Consider the following 18,582-nt stretch of genomic DNA (forward strand, 5'->3'; position numbering starts at 1 on the left):
AAATGACATTCGAAGTACAAATGAGTGGAGACATTCACTCACACCCAGGGCCAAAATGTACTCAACCTGGTCAAACCCCAACCCATGCTAACAATTCCCCTCACGTAAATGTGCCCCCAAAATGGATCTAGTCTAATGGTGCAGGCAAACCTGCTAAAAACAGTTCTTGTCACTCCCATACAATGATGCAGCCAAACCCTCATCAGTGAGAGCTCCAATATCACCAGATCTCTTCACTGCATTAATGTGGTAATGACAATGGCTCCCTGATAATGTCTAATGAGTTTAGCTTTTTATTTATTTTTTTAAGTCACTCATGTGCATGTTGGTACAGCAGATGTCAACAGGCACAGCAAATTAGTACCGCATAATATCCTTTACTAAAGAGCTCAAGGAGTTTCTTCCAAAGGTAATTATGTCTTAATAAATTTCTGTTCCTGGCTGCAATGTATAGCACTGTCATGCTACAAACAGCTTTTCATAGTTTCATAGGTGTGTACTAGGCTAATGGCCCTGGGGCCTTTACAAGCCTAGCTATAGGATTACCCTGGATAGTGCCACCCTACCTTAGTTCTCAGTGCCTCTGTCAAGTAGAGCCACTGGTGTTATCCCCGGGGTGAATTTCGTTTCCCATCCACCCATCATTTCTCTTGAAGAGGGTCAGCGAGGTGCTCTGCTTGACATGTATGGGAAGTCTGTTCCATAGCATGGGCAGTCTCTGGGTTATGAACCTGTCCCTCCAGCATGTTCTGTTAATTGTGATAATGTGGTTGAGGTCTCTGGAGCATGTGGTATGGAGGGATTGGAATTTCTTTAGATGTAGCATTTCTAACAGAGCTGGGTCAGATATGTCTTTGTACATCAAGCAGAGATCACCTCTAAGTAGGCAATATGAGACAGAATAGTTGGAGTTTTTGAGTCTGTCCATACAGGACAAGTGTTTAAGGCCTAGGAGCCTCTTTGTGAGGTACTTTTGCGGCCTCTCCAGTTGTTGCAGGTGTCTAGTGAGGTACATGCCAAATGGGACATTGTTCATAGTGTTCATAGGATAGTACTTCATGCTTCTTAAGACAGAAGTGGTGAACTTCATGACACCCATGCAGATGGACAATACAGTTGCAACTACTGAATCCTACACAATTGCACTTTATAAGCACTTACATGAGTGCATGGATCGTGCTATCCCAAACAGAACCAAGACGCTATCCTCCAAAAAAGAAAAGTAAGCCAATCTGGTGGTCCCCTGCCATAAACAAACTGTACAACAGAAGGAAGAAACTGTTGCAAAACAGAGTAAAATCCCATGAGTGGAGGAGCTCCCTGGTCAGCCTCAGTAAGAAGCTGTGATCCCTGATAAAATCCTCCAAAACTAGTTATGAAAACAAAATCCCCACTGATTCTAAAAACAAACACAAAGCATTCTATAGCTAGGTCAAGAATCTCAATGGCAACACTCAGATCTGCTCTGAGTTACAGCACAATGGTACTAAATATACAGACCCAACTGATATTGCCAACATCCTGGCAGGTAGGTTCAGTGCTAACTTTACCCCACTCTCACCCCCTAAAGAGCCCATCTCTATACCAGATGAATTCAAAGTTCCTGTAATCATGGCTGCACAGGTAAAAAACACACTCTCCAAAGCCAAGAACACAGCATCCGTGGGACCAGACAACATCCCAGTATGTGTTCTACACGAAGTACAGAACAAACTGGCACCCCACCTAAGTACCATGTTCAATCATAGCCTCACCTCAGGCTTTGTGCTTGCTGAATGGTGCATAGCGATGGTTATCCCACTCCACAAGGGGGGAGCCACCACGGACCCCGGGAACTACCACCCCATTAGCCTGATGAGCCGGGTCTGCAAGTCCATGGAACGTATCATCATGGAACTTATAAACAAAGACATTGGTAATCTCCACACTCTGGACCCCACCCAGTTGAGGTTTGTAAAAGACAGATCATGTCTCCTAAACCTGATAGACTTCTTTGAAGCAGTCACCAAAGCCGTAGACAAAGAAGGTCTTTGGCTAATGAAGTTAGCAGATGACTGCAAACTAGGAGCCATAATCGAAACTCCTAATGATGTGGACATCCTACAAAACGGCCTCACTGAGACAGATGCCTGGTGTCAAAGCCATGGCCTCAAGCTCAATGCCAAAAAGTGCATTGTCATCCCCTTTGGTAAAAACTCTGTGAACTACAACATAGGCAGTAGTATACTTAACACTGAAAGTGTGATAAGAGACCTTGGGACACAAGTGGACAGTAGTCTCTCCTTTGATAATCCCATTGCCACAGTAGGTAAGGAAATCCTTCTACATGGCACACCTCATCACAAAAGCTTTCTCATCCAGAAAAAAAGAGGTCATTGTTCCCCTCTACCCATCACTCATTAGACCCATTATAGAGTACAATGCCCCTTTTGGTATGTTCCTCACAAGACATCTACAACAACTGGAAAGGGCACAGAAATACCTCACAAAGAGGATTACCAGCCTCAAACAGATGCCCTACGCAGTCCGTCTCAAAAAACTCCAGCTTTAGTCCATCGCATATCGCCTACTCAGAGGTGATCTCTGCCTAACATACAAAGCTATGTCAAACCCAGAGCTGTTGGACATGCTCCACTTAAAGAAATCCCAATCCCTCCGAGCTACACGCTCTAGGGACCTAAACATTGTCACCACATTAAACAGAACATGCCGGAGGGATAGATTCCTGTCTCAGAGACTTCCCATACTCTGGAATAAACTACCTATCTATATCAAATAAAGCTCCTCAATAGCACTCTTCAAGAAAAATCTTGATGATTGGATGGGAAATAGGAAATTCACCCCGGGGATCACCTCTGTGGCTCTGCTCGACAGTGGTAGAGGAAAATAATTTTCTTGGGTGGCAAAAGCCAGGGTACCTTTTTGGCTTGGCTTGTATAGGCCCCAGGGCCAATAGCCTAGTACCTACCTATGAACCTATGAACATTAGAAGCTTACTAAACAAAATAAATGATTTCCATGCTACACTCTCAGTCTACAATCCAGACATTGTAATCTTAACTGAAACATGGCTTAAAGCTCACATGAACAGCAATGAAATCCTACCCCCTGGCTACAACATCTTAAGGCAAGACAGAAAACAAACACATGGAGGCGGTATAGCAATAATACATAAAAACTTCCTAAAACTTGAACCAATGCAAGTAAACCCCCCAGAGCTAAATATCACAGAACTATTAGCCACCCGACTAGAAATCAACAATAACAAATGCATAGTAGTTTTATCAATATATATCCCACCTGGGAACAAACCCTCCATTATAGAAAATTTACTATCCTGGGCATCCACCACAATTAGTCAAGAAACCATAATAGTATGTGACTTTAACTTCGACTGGCAAACTTGTTCCTTAGACAAACCAACCAACCACATAAACTTTTACAGATACTCTCAAATGAGGGTCTATATTATTTAAACAAAGTTTCAAAATGTCGAATTCAGCATTACTAACAAAATAAAACTGATTAACCAAGTAACCAAAACCTAAAATATCCGAAAATCATTTAATCGAAAAGTTTTTTTTGGCCAACACTAGTCCCCTAGTGTCCTATCTAAGTTCTGTTACCAAATTCAGAAAACGTATAGTAAAATTTATGAACTACTTAAATTGTGACTATTACTTTAACAAAACTAGCATGCTACCGAATCCTTGTCACGGACTTTCCAGTAAGTGTACTAGCACCTCGGGTTATGCAAGTGTTTATTCCATAAATGAACAGCAAGCGAAACAACAACACAAAACTCCAATTACTGACAGTACATAAATGAAAGCAAAACTGAAGAACTGAAAACTGGTTAAGCGCTTTCACCCACTCGTATGGTGGGCTTCATCAGAACATCTTCTTTATGCTAAGTCTCGCTTTTTATTTTAAAATAGGTGCCAAAAACAACAGATACAATATGAAACTTTGTATCTACTGCTGAAAACACGCCTCTTAAAGGTGAAACAAACGTAAACAGCATGTCCTATTTAAACCTTACATATAAACAAGCATTTTCCTTTCCATAACATATAACACTACTTGTCTAGTTGTAAACCATGATCCACTACATAATACAGAGCAGACTTGTATTAATAAAAGTAACCTTTTGTTTTTTTGTTGTTAAAACTAACATGCTACTAACAAATACAAATATTGTACATATCCTAATACACTATAGTGACTGCAATTGTGAAACACTTAGACTGTTTTACACTTTCAGCAAAACAGCAACTGCTCTAAGGAACTGCTCTATGTTGTACTCAGACTTGGTTCTCAACACTTGTTGAAGTCGCTGATATCGAAGCACAATTTTATATTTTTTAGGTGAAGGAGGAGATGCAGATTGAAACCTAAGTCTTGTTTCATCAACTTTATTTTGATCTCCTACAAGAACTGATAGCACAGAAGGTACATCATAGAACCATCGTCCCAATAGATAACAAATTCTTCTGTGGCATCCCTTTATGTGGTTTTGAGTTTGTGGTAGAGATAACTCATTTAACTTTGACAAGTTACAGAATTCTACAGGGAACATAGCAGGAGACGGAGTACAAGAAGTCAGTCTGGTCTGTTGTTTCCGAGGTCTACCCAATACATATGTTTCTGAAAAATATGTCAGTAATTCTTTACCCTCACAAGGAAACACTTTTGACATTTCTGTAAATGCTGGTAAAACTTTACATTCTTCAAGAAAAGCTAAAGCAATCAACATTTTACAGACATTTGAAAATGTACAGATTTGCCATATAAAGTAGCTAGTCCTAAACTCTGCAACTTTCTCCTTATGGCTTGAGCAAAATGAAAACAGCAACATTTAGCTAAAACATCAGGAAAGTTAGTTTTCACTGTTCTAATGGCTGCCATTTCTAAGTCTTATAATATGAATTTAACAGAAACATGTAAATCAGCATCAGAAAGTAATTGGGAAATACATTTCCACATAAAGCTGTAAAACTTGTAGGATTTCTTTGTCATTAAACAAATCACTAGCAGAACACAGTTTGTATTACCAGCTACTGTTATTAATCCGTGTATGCTATATAATAACCTACACAGTAGCCCATTCGTTTAGAATACTCCATCTATTAACCACATTACAGATGTGCTCAAATCTTTCAAATTTTGGATAGTAGAAAACACTAAGACATGAATATTATTTTGTATATGCACCGTTCTTTTTTGCAGAAATTCACCTTCTTTTAATGTATACTTGGGTTTACAGTCTCTAGACTTGTTGAAACAGGAGAATAATTTATCAGTTTACTACGTCGCACCCTGTTCACCTGCTGAAGCATAGATCTCCTGCTAGGTAAACAAACTGAACATTCTGTAGAGGTAGTTGCAATGATATCATCAACTACCAATGCAAGAGTATCCTTGCATGTACGAGAAGACTGTTTTAATTTGTCACAAGCAATATACCTTTCTATTTCAATAGCATCAGATGCATGGCGATGCGGCATGCATTTCTATAACAATTCACCATACATTTCACGTGTGGTAATGGCTCGACCTTTACATTGGTCCTTCAGTTTTAGTTTACAACTTTATCTTTGTACACCTTTTCTAAATTGTACAAATATCTTTCTAAATTAAGCATTTCCTTCCCTTTCTGTGACTTTACACATTCATAGTATTCACCTACGACATCAGGGGAATACTGAGTGCTGCCTGCCATAGTGTAGCTCAGCCGATGTGAATCGCAATTAGCAAACAATTCCTTACAATTTATAGTAACAATTATGGAATGACTAATTATTACATATACGACATTTAAATTATATAAGTCAAAACTTCCTAACTTTTCAAATACACATTCATTAAAGTATTAATTGTTTTGTGTAATGTACGTTTAACTTGTAAGTACGCTAAACATTATTACGTCAGTGTTCACATTCTTTAGAAAAGGCCGATTATGGTTTTTCTAAACTCTTTATTAAGATGTTTAAAGCTTTTGTATTTATGATATTTCGATTAAAAGCTGCCATGTATATGGTATTCGATATTTTGAAGCCTTGTTTAAATAATGATGATCATCATCATCTTCTTTCGGCTGTTCCCGTTAGGGGTCGCCACAGCGGATCATCTGTTTCCATTTATTCCTGTCCTCTGCATCATGCTCTTTCACACCAACCGCCTGCATGTCCTCTCTCACCACATCCATAAACCTCATCTTAGGCCTTCCTTTTTTCCTCTTACCTGGCAGCTCCATCCTTAGCATCCTTTCCCCAATATACCCAGCATCCCTCCTCAGCACGTGTCCAAACCAATGCAATCTCGCCTCTCTTGCTTTGTCTCCAAACTGTCCAACCTGAGCTGACCCTCTAATATACTGATTCCTAATCCTGTCCATCCTAGTCACACCCAGTGCAAATCTTAACATCTTTAACTCTGCCACATCTAGCTCTGACTCCTGCCTTTTCGACAATGCTACCGTCTCCAACCCATATAACATAGCTGGTCTCACTACCCTCTTGTAGACCTTCCCTTTCACTCTTATTGGTACCCATCTGTCACAAATCACTCCTGACACTCTTCTCCACCCATTCCACCCTGCCTGTACTCTCTTCTTCATCTCTCTTCCACACTCACCATTACTCTGAACTGTTGATCCCAAGTACTTAAACTCATCCACCTTTACCAACTTTACTCCCTGCATCCTCACCATTCCTCTACCCTCCCTCTCATTTACACACACATATTCTGTTTTAGCCCTGCTGACCTTCATTCCTCTCCTCTCTAAAGCATATCTCCACCTCTCCAGGCTCTCCTCAACCTGGTCCCTACTCTCACTACATATCACAATGTCATCTGCAAACATCATAGTCCACAAGGCCTCCTGTCTAATCTCATCTGTCAACCTGTCCATCACCACTGCAAATAAGAAAGGGCTCAGAGCTGATCCTTGATGTAATCCCACCTCCACCTTAAACGTATCTGTCACTCCCACTGCAGTCCTCACCAATGTCACACTACCCTCATACATATCCTGTACCACTCTTACATACTTCTCTGCCACTCCCAACTTCCTCATACAATACCACAACTCCTCTCTACGCACCCTGTCGTATGCTTTCTCTAAGTCCACAAAGACACAATTCAACTCCTTATGACCTTCTCTGTATTTCTCCAACAACACTCTCAGAGCAAATATTGCATCTGTAGTGCTCTTTCTTGGCATGAAACCATACTGCTGATCACTAATCATCACCTCCCTTCTTAACCTAGCTTCCACTACTCTTTCCCATCACTTCAAGCTGTGACTGATCAATGTTATCCCTCTGTAGTTACTGCAGCTCTGCACATCACCCTTATTGTTAAAGATAGGTACCAAAACACTTTTTCTACAATATAGACCCTCAAATGATATACTCAACATCCTGAATGGATCCTAACAAAAAAACTGCACTAATTCACCAAACAGGCTATCTTCCAGATAGCCTGAGTGACCACTTCCCCACCTACATTCTAAGATATTGCACTCACACTACCAAAAAATGCAACCTATAAACATACGCAACACAAGAGACTTCTCTATAGCTACCTTCAACCAGCTCCTTCAAAACTGTAACTGGTCCCCACTGAAATATCTTCCTTTAGACTTAGTAGAATATTTCAACAACAAATTCCTCGAGATACTCAATAAACTAGCTCCCAACAGGAACATTAGAACCAAAACCAACTACTGTCCTTGGCTCAAGAAAGTAATGAAGCAACTGCTGAGGCAAAGGGACAAAGTCTGTTCCCAATACTAATCAGACAAAATACAACAACCTATAATAACTATCATCACCTTAGAAACATATCCAAAAAATAAATTAAGAATGACAAAAAACTCTACTACACCAATATTCAACAAAATAGCAAAAACCTACAAAAATTCTGGAACTCCATAAACAATTACTTCAACCAGGACAAACTAAAACCCCCACCCCAAATACTACAAGCTCAGAACAAATCATAGCAACCAAATGTAATTCTTTCTTCACTAATTCCATACTCTCACTATTAAATAATAACCAGAATACCCCTCCCATCAGCCCTCCAGTAACCAATGTAATCAGAGCTATTCTCCATCTCAAACCAGTCCAGACAGACAATATAAAAAACTGTTAACAAAACTAAAACCAACAACACTCACAGCCGATCAACTACCAAACAAATATCTCAAATTGGCTGCTGAAGTCATCTACTATCCAATGTCAATACTAATCAACAGATCCATAACAGAACAATACATCCCAAAGATCTGGATTGTTTAATATGTAATTCCTCTGCAGAAGGGTGAATACTCTCTTGAACTTTCCAAGTTTAGGCCAATCTCCATATTACCACCTCTTTTCAAAAACTGAAAAAAATGTATTCACGCCCAACTACTTTGTCACCTTCTAACAAACAACCTACTATCTAACTCACAGCGTGGCTTCCATCCCAAGCACAGCACCACAACTGAACTTCAAGGCTTTACAAACACCATAAACCAATTAAAAAATGAAGGGAAACATGTCTCCTCAATCTTCTTGGGCATATCCGAAGCATTCGTTATGGTATCCCACCAAAAACTCTTAGATAAACTTGCCTCCCTTAATCTGTCTCAGCAAGCCCTCTCCTGGTTCCACAATTACCTCTCCAATCACCAACAGGCAGTAAAATGGCAAAAAGACCTCTCCCCTCACTACTATCACTCACAGCAGGCATCCCACAAGGATCAATACTAGGCCCTCTTCTTTCTCCATCTCTACAAACAAACTTCAGTTGACCACTAACTGTGCAACCATTATCCAATATGCAGATGACTCTTCTGTCATCTGCTCTGCTCCCACATTATCTCAACTACAAGAAACCACCCAAAAATCTCTCTTATCCACAGAGGTCTACCTACACAATCTCCAACTCATACTAAATGCCAACAAATCCAAATTAATGATCTTCCAAAACAGCCAGAATAAATTCAACATAATCAGAACATAAAAATCAGCTCATCCAACAATACAATAATCGAACAAGTCATAGAAAGAAAACTACTAGGAGTCACTATTGACAGCTGTCTAAAATTTAAAAAGCATCTGAGTCAAGTTATTAAAAAAACCCATATCAATCTAGGCACCCTCTATAGAATCAAACCATACCTCACCAACGCCAGACAAGCAATCACCAGGACACACCTTCTATCCACCATACTATATGCCAACCCTGTATTCATAAACCTTAGGAAAAATTGACCTAAATAAGCTAGAATCTTACTACCACAAATTTGCTGCCAATCTACCCAACAGAAGTCATCACTGTGAAACCCTCCAACTAAAATGGCTTATCTAACCTCCTAACCTACAGCCAAATTACTATAACCCACTCCATATTATAGTAGCACAACAAATGCCCAGCCATACAAAACCTAATACAATCCCAAACCAATAACAGACCCCCTAAGATCTTCTAACAAACTCCTCCTAAAAGTTACCAAATCAAATAGCAACTTTGGTGACTCCCTTTACTCTAATCAAATCTCAAAAAATGGCACTCCATCCCCAGAATATTCTCACTATAGACAACCCCACCTCATTCAAAAATCTACTTAAAACACACTTAAACAACAACAGGATATGTTCCTGTTCATCTCCAGGCTAATTGTACTGCTACCATCCCATATTATTCAAATAACGTCCAAGTCATCCGCTCCTGCACTAATCCTGCTGAAATCTATGCCATATGGCTCAAGGAAACCTTAAAATAACACCTTCTTCTTGAATTCTACTATTAAAAGTTTTACTCCTCAAGAAACTTGGGTCACATTGTACCACTGGATGTTATTGTACAGCATATGAATGTTATTTTCTAACAACTGCTACTAAGTATACTGTTAGACTACCGTGCACCTTGAAATGAATTGATCTGTCTCCTCTGATATTGTAAATAGTATGTATATGTCTCCTTAGTCATACATACAATGTAATGTACATTATGGAGTGTACCATGTTGTTGTGCATGTGGAATGTATTATGTTATTATGCTTATTATTCTGTTTTTTGTATGTGGAGCTTTTCTCCACGAGCCTCTGCTGAGAATGGGCTACTAAGCCCAGTCGGACCCCCCCCCCCAGTTAACAAATGACAAATAAATAAAATAAAATAAACATGGAAGAGCACTACAGCACTATTATACAAAGACATTAGTTTAGAAAGGTAAGCAGTTTATTTCTTAAATAATGTCATTGCAGAATAGCAGCAACACATTCCTAGATGTGGGTATCACAGGATTTACCAACAGCTGGTTTCATTTCATCACCCAGGCTTCACCCTTGTAATCAAATAATGCCAATTGTGGGTAAATCCTGTGATATTCATAGCCAGTCATGGATTAATAAAACCAGGCAACAAGTTGCTTGCAGTAAAAGATAAACGCTCCTAATTCAGACGACAGTGTATCATAAATAAATTAACCACAAAAAGGAGCGAAATGGCTTTGCAGTAAAAAATCCAGTTCCCAATGTAAAATAACAAAAACAAAAACAGCAAACCTCTATTTCCAAAGTAAAACAGCTTTTTCAGCTCATAAAAGTAGTATGCTGCAAAGTAAAGCAAGTGTAGCTGGTTCTTCAACCCAAAAAGAATCGCACAAAAGTATAATCCAAATGAGAACTTTAATAGCTAGCTAGAGTTAAGCGCTTTCACCAAATGGCTTTTTCAAAACTTCAACAACTGCCATTAAAAACAGAGCATTTAAATATACAATGGAAGAAGTTCATTGGTGCACATGACATAGTTAATTGACTTAAACTCTAGTTCATTTACATATATACAGAAATCCTTCTGATATACTTCTAAAATACATTTAAAAAAGCTAAGATAGTTTATTCATCATAATACAGAAGGACATAGTATAAATACACATCTATGACCTAAAACAAATGTAAAATGAGATAGTGAAATGTTATAAAAAGTTATAAAACATCCATAGTGTAGCATGAAGAGGAAAAAAAGGGGTAAAATACGATTGATTCAATTTATACACATACCTACCTGCACTACTTTTTAATTCATGTACTATCATGTATCTGAACCCTGTTGCACATATAGACTTATATAGACTTTTATGGAGCATTTTTATATAGTTACACTTGAATCAATCGTATTTTACCCCTTTTTTTCCTCTTCATGCTACACTATGAATGTTTTATAACTTTTTATAACATTTCACTATCTCATTTTACATTTGTTTTAGGTCATAGATGTGTATTTATACTATGTCCTTCTGTATTATGATGAATAAACTATCTTAGCTTTTTTAAATGTATTTTAGAAGTATATCAGAAGGATTTCTGTATATATGTAAATGAACTAGAGTTTAAGTCAATTAACTATGTCATGTGCACCAATGAACTTCTTCCATTGTATATTTAAATGCTCTGTTTTTAATGGCAGTTGTTGAAGTTTTGAAAAAGCCATTTGGTGAAAGCGCTAACTCTAGCTAGCTATTAAAGTTCTCGTTTGGATTATACTTTTGTGCGATTCTTTTTGGGTTGAAGAACCAGCTACACTTGCTTTACTTTGCAGCATACTACTTTTATGAGCTGAAAAAGCTGTTTTACTTTGGAAATAGAGGTTTGCTGTTTTTGTTTTTGTTATTTTACATTGGGAACTGGATTTTTTACTGCAAAGCCATTTCGCTCCTTTTTGTGGTTAATTTAGTCATGGATTAATGTTGAAGTAAATAATTCCCCCAATGGCCTCTTCAGTAGTTTGTCCATGTATGCATAAGCACTAAATGACACCAAATTAAATTATGTTTACCTCATTTTGAGCTGTTTCATACTAATTTACAATACTTTTAAATCCACATAAATCCACTTTTCCATTCACATATGTTCAGGGTGTTTTATATGCAAATGAGGCCCTTTTATATTTATCTCTATGAATCACAGTAATACACCAACATCTAAGGTACCTTTTCAAGTAGTAGCTCACCTCCTGTTTTTGCCATAAAGAGGTGTGTTTATCAAACTGCCTCCATGTTTCATTGGTCAGCATGAATCACAAATGCTGAGTACATTTACATATCCAGGTAGCGTCACTGTTTGTGGAGTATCACTACACAACAATGTAGGGCAGGACTATGAATACCACCCGGATCTACAAGATTTCATCAGTATATTAATCACTTGTTTCATGACCCTCTCTGAAGTATTTATAAAAGTATTTCTGTTATTACACTAGATAATACAACTGGTACTTTTAGAAGATTTTTCTAAAACTGCCTTTCTGGGAGATGTATGTGTACTCCTACTGCCTCACTTCTTGTTAGGCTCTCTACAATTATAAACCCTGCTGTCACGAGTTGTGTATCTTTTTGGGATGTAATGAACATTCACACTTTCTCCAGCTGTAATGGATATATCTCATTTAATGATTTGAATCATTAAGCTTGTATTTTATATTCTTCGCTCAGATTTATAAATCATTCTGTAACTGCACAATATGATTTTTTTTTATCACATCTGATGTTTCACAAGAAGTATGAGACAACAGATTTAGGTTTTTAAATGCTTTTCAAAAAAGAACTCACCTGGAACATTAACATGGATTTTCTACATTTGTATTTGCAAGCAATCAAAATCTCACCCATGTGTTTCAGTTTATATCCAAGGAATGCTAATTATCAAAATAAAAAAGATTTGCTCTCAGTATAAATGAATTACAATAGGGTAAGCCTGCCCCGATTTCAAAACACTTACTCTTGTTGTAAGTGACTTACACCAATGTTACACCAGTGTAAGCCTGCTCTACAGGCCTTACACCACAGTAAGTCTCAGCAAATCTTTTGAAAAATGGCCCCAGAATTATTTGTTGTTCTGTTTCTCTTAGTAGAAAAGGAAGACATTGGTGATCCTGCCTAATAACACAGAATTACCAAGTTATACAAGTTATTACCAAGTTATATTGGGGGGGATTCAGTAATCCTCCGTGTAAGACAAGTCTTACTCGGAAATGGCCGCCTAAGAGTATGACGTCAGCGCGCCATGCATATTAATGAGGGCGCGCTGACTCAACTCTAAGGCTAACACGGACCATGTAGGAGTGCAGGGGGTGTGTCAAACTGCCGAGCAGTCCAAATATCCACGCCTAAATCTGCAAATGTCAGCAGATATGAGCGAGTCCGCTCAAATGTGCATACCCCCAACACTACACTCCCCCACATTCAAAACCCCTGTTCAAATGAAATAAAAATGAAAACAATTTTTTTAAATTATTCCCGAAATAGCTGCCCATATTTGCGCGTGTGTACACGGGTGTGCCCATTGCTTAGCTACAGTAAGCAGTTTAGACATTGAAGAGGATAATAAACTACTAATATGCAAATTAAGCCAAATTGCAATAGCGTAGTGGTAGAACCTTCGCACAAAGAGGAGACATTCCCGGTTCAAGTCCCACCACTCCCCTTTCCATTTTCATTAGGAAATCTGTGCATAAAAATAATTCCTGACATTTACCTTTTAAATTCTATTAAAATGTATTTAAATGGCCTATGTAGTAGTGAATATTTTAAATATATATAAGAAGGTGAAACGGTCATGCATACTAATGAATGCATAAGTAACCTATCTTAAGCAATGTGAAGCACTGCTAAGCAACATTTACCAGTATTAAGCACATTTAAGAATAATTGCCCATAGCTAAGCACTGCTTTAACTAGCTCAATATAATTGCCCATAGCTAAGCACTGCTTTAACTAGCGTGATGGCTTTGCACGTAGCTGCACATCGCGCCAACTAGTGCATACAAAACATGTTTGTGCGGAGCTGCGCACTGCGTCAGCTAGCGCAACGTTGGGCAACATCAGGCAACATAGAGCAACGTAGAGCAATGGTGGGCAAAGTAGAGCAAAGTTGGCTAAACATAGCCACACCTCCTAGCCGGTCAGGCCAGTAGTAAAATAAAAAGCAATAACAAGCTTTGAACCCAGGATACTGAGCATCATAATCAAAGTACAGAACCACTAAGCCATGACAGCTTTTGCTGTTCATGCACTGTCAGCATACATATACATATTAATGAAAGTTTACTCAGTGCTAAGCAGGTTTGCACTCAGCTGAGAATTTTCAAAACCAGCCAATCACAAATAAGTGTGGGAAATGAGCCATATTTAAGCCCCATAGGTGGGAGTAATCACCATAACTGGTTGTAGCTCCTATCTGCAGACAGAATGGCTGGTGCTGGAGAGGGGTCTCATTTTCGAGCGCAACGGTGGGGCATTGAGGAGTCAAAACTGATGGTTTGGCTCCTTGTCCATCATCATGATGCAAGACTCCTGCAGGGCCAGTTCCAAGGCATGGAATACAAAGAGGAAGCATGGAACCGTCTAGCACATGATCTCACGAGTGCCACAGGCATCCCTCGGACTGGTGAGCAGGTCAGACACCGCCATGCAGACCTGAAGAGATGGAAGCAGGACCAACTGAACCAGTGGATACAGGAGGCCTGTGGAAATGACAATGCCCCACTACTGAGTAGGTATCCATGGAATGGAGTATGTAAGAATAGCTATTGTAGTCTATATAATGGACAGGTATGTCTCAATATCCCTTCATTTACTTCACAGCTGCAGGTGTCTGTGCTGCAAATCAGCAAGCCTATGCAGATAGGCTGCTAAGGCTGCGCCATCAGGCAGGTTAGTAATTATTCTGCATGTATTGTTATAGAAAATAAGTGAGAGAGCCTAAAAAAAGTGTTGTAGCCCAATAATAAAGGCATAAAATGCCCTGAATAATTTCTCTGCATGTATTGTTATATAAAATAAGCGAGAGACCCTAAAAAGAGTGTTGCAACCCATTAATAAAGGTAAAATAAGTTCTGAATAATATCTCTGCATGTACTGTTATATAAAATAAGTGAGAAAGCCTGAAAAAGAGTGTTGTAACCCATTAATAAAGGTATAATACGTCTTGAATAAGTCTTCTGCATGCACTGTAATATCAAATAAATGAGAGAGCCTCTAGAAAAGTGTGTAATGTAATTAGTAAAGGTATAATACCTGGAGTGTGTCCGTGTCACTTACTTTGAAATGTTGTTGTACTCTTGCATTATATAAATAGTACTGTTGTATTAAGCGCTGTCAACCCACAGTTGGGCAGTCCCATATAAAGTGGATGAAGGGAGTGCCAGTAGCTGTGATGCATATATACAGTCCTCAACAGTTGGTTAATGGCTGGCATGCATAGGTAAATCTGGCACACGAGTAGCTTGTTAATGTGTTCCCCAGAAATGTGAGTGTGCTGCTAGAAATGTAGGGGGCTGTAGAAATATAACTTGAATTTCACATGAACACATCCAGATATGTAGATATATAAATATAAATAAAATATATAAATATGTAGCAGTAACATCTGCATCCTGGATAGTTAGTATGTCAGATATAGGTCAGGTATATAATGAACTAGCCAAACCCATTACACAACTTAATGCACATTGCCTAGTGTAATAACACATGTAGGGGATATACACCTGCAGTCAATAGGAATGTAGTGTAAACTATAAGTACATATAAGATGTTAATGGAGGTATCTTTTTACACCCTACTGTATGTGCATAAACAATGCAATTCCACAACCTCAATGGGTATGTCTAACCTCAAAACATTTGTTGGGACATATGTCCTATTGTTCTATAAATATCTGCATTTACTTTGATGCATGTGCCCTGTTCAAACACCACAATCTTGGTGGCCTGTTGCCACCAATCAATCCTGCATGCTGTTGGAATGTCATATGCATGTGTTATGCTTGCCGTTCAACTGTTGGAACTCTGGTGTGTTGGGTTAATGGGAATATTACTGCATGCTGTTACAACTAATTTGGAATGCTGTTGGCTATGTTGTTATTAAATACACCTAAACACAGAACGTATGGAAAGGCCGGTCCCAGTGGACCCACCTGTCCCACCTCAGCTGGCGATTGCACCTGGCACCAGCAGGCCTGGTGCCCAGCCCGGGCCCCCCTCCTCCATTGGTCCTGTGCCACCTTCAGGTGGAAGCACTGCAGGGAATGGGGCTTGTCCCCCCCGTGCAAGCGTGGTGGGAGGAGGGCCACCTGTCACCCTCCGAAGGGTCCGGGCTGTGGTGCATAGGGAGATCCAGCGTTCAGTCGCTGATCCCCTATGCCAGCTCAAGGCAAGAGTGGCACGACTCACGGGTGAGCCTGCCCCTCCTATGCAGCCCCCAGTACAGCCACCCTCCGGGCTATGAAGGTGCAGTGGTGACGGCCCATGGGTGGGGATCTCAGTTCCACTGTTACCATCTGTGGGCTCATGGGCTTGCGATTTCCAAGCATCCTTCCCTGTCAATTGTGTTCACCCACCCCATGTGTCATATTCCGCCCCTGTATGCGTCTTGTTTATCTTGTCTGTTTACCTCCCCAAAATACTTCCCACAACATACCTACTTCCCCTACCTCACATTCCACTCTCACCTGAAAAAAAAAAAGGGCAATCTGCTCCCACAAAAAAATTACGCCCCATACATAGCTGCCCATTTTACACAAATGTCCGCTGGACACAGACACTGAAATTCAATTGGTAGTACAACATACTTCGTTGTCCTTACCCCTCTCTCAGGGGTGGAAGGTTTCAAAATTCCCTACAAATTACTAGTATATGCACAGCTGTTGCTGTTAAAGAAACGGGCAGCTATGGACCTTCCCTACACCCGTCCTGCACATCCCGAGCTGTTTTCCCTACTGTCTTAACCATCTTTGTACCCCTTTTTCACCACTTTCCTATCTCCCCATTTTCTTTTCTTTCAAAGAAATTAGCGTGGGGGTTAGCGGAAGTAAGCACTTTTAAGCAGTAGTTAGCAGGCTTGCGTGAGTGTGCGCATGTGTGCACTTAGAAGTATTGCTAAGCGTCGCGCAAACCCACTTATAACTGCTTAAAAGTGCCTTAGTTACCCTGCATATGAGGGCCCTTGTTCTGCTCAGCAGCAAAATAAAACACCACTGTCAGTCTCGAACCCCGGACCTTGGACACACTAGACTGCATGAAGTAGCACTTGGCCACAGTAGATATACAGCAGGTTGTTGCTGAAATATATATATCATGCATCAGAATGTGTGAATGTCAAGGAAAGATAGGAATGCCATAACACAAAACCTGCTCTGTGGAATTTTACCAGCAGCTGTTGTGGAATTGCATTACATGACTGTGATAACAGAACCACACATTCTAGCAGGAAATAATTTTACTGCAGCACTCTACAACCCCCACACAGTATCCCACCCAAATGTACAAATTACCACTGTGTTTAAGGTACAGCAAGGATGTAGGTAGGCATACTCAGTACTGGAATTATTCAGTTTCCATGAGCATCCTGTGATAATGTCAACAAAATAAAAAGCACAAACTGTGCAGATGTGAGTACATTAATATCCACGGTATAGCAGTTCCCAAACAGTTCATGTGCCAAATGAAAACATCTCAATAACTACGTATGTATGGCAGCTAATTGTATAAGTAGAAAAGAAACTAAATACTCCCATGTAGCTTGTGTTAGCATATGTAGGGGTGAGTACAATTCTACACTGTCAACTGTGTACTGGAAGTGCCAACATTCAGGTCTGAGTACAACATTCAAATCACTGGCTACACCCCTAGCTTCATATATAAGACATATACCAACCTTCTGACTTATACTACGGTGTCCACAGCAAACAAGCATGGGCCCCACTTTGGAAAGCTGAAAGGCCTACACCTACCTGACCTAGCAATTTATAGCATTGGGTTGCTATGACAGTGAGTACGGCAATTAACACACAGCAGGCTGCATGCAATTACCAAATGGTGGCCACCAATTGGTGCATAGGCCATCACATGCACATGTGCAGATACCTCTAAAAGCAGGCTGTACTTGCTGTCCACACATGCAATCATTTCATTGCAGCCACGGAGAGAGAGAGAGAGAGAGAGAGAGAGAGCGAGCAAGCAAGAAAGAGATACACAGAGACACACACAGACAGACACCGGCAACAACAACAGCCACAGCCAGAGCAACAGGAAAAAAAAATATTAATATATATATATATATATATATATATATATATATATATATAAAGAAAATTATTACTACACACACAGAACTTAATAATACAAACCCATACAAAGTAAAGGTATGTAACTGATATGTATTTACTGGCATGTAGTAGATGTTTTTGAAGAGTACTCTACATACTTTGAATCATCCATATGTGGCAGCAGTACGTATCTATGCACAGATGCCCTGCATAACTACTGCCATGGAGAAATCAGTGTGTAGCTGTGTGCAGTGGGATATGACTGTGATATATGTAGTTCAGCATTAAATGTCAAACAACTGATCCATGTTATCTGTGTTCTGTACAGTAGTGTGTACAATGGCTGTTTGGGGGAGTAGCACATACAGTTATATACATAAGGATGTGACAGAGTAACAAATGCATGATAGTCATATTAACATGTAGCTTAGCATTGGCAACAGCTGTACCAGGCTAGTGTGCTAATCTAGCATTTGCAGCTA

The sequence above is a fragment of the Protopterus annectens genome, chromosome 15.part0, assembly GCF_019279795.1.
Source record: "Protopterus annectens isolate FY-2018-M chromosome 15.part0, PAN1.0, whole genome shotgun sequence".
Taxonomy (NCBI): Eukaryota; Metazoa; Chordata; order Ceratodontiformes; family Protopteridae; genus Protopterus; species Protopterus annectens.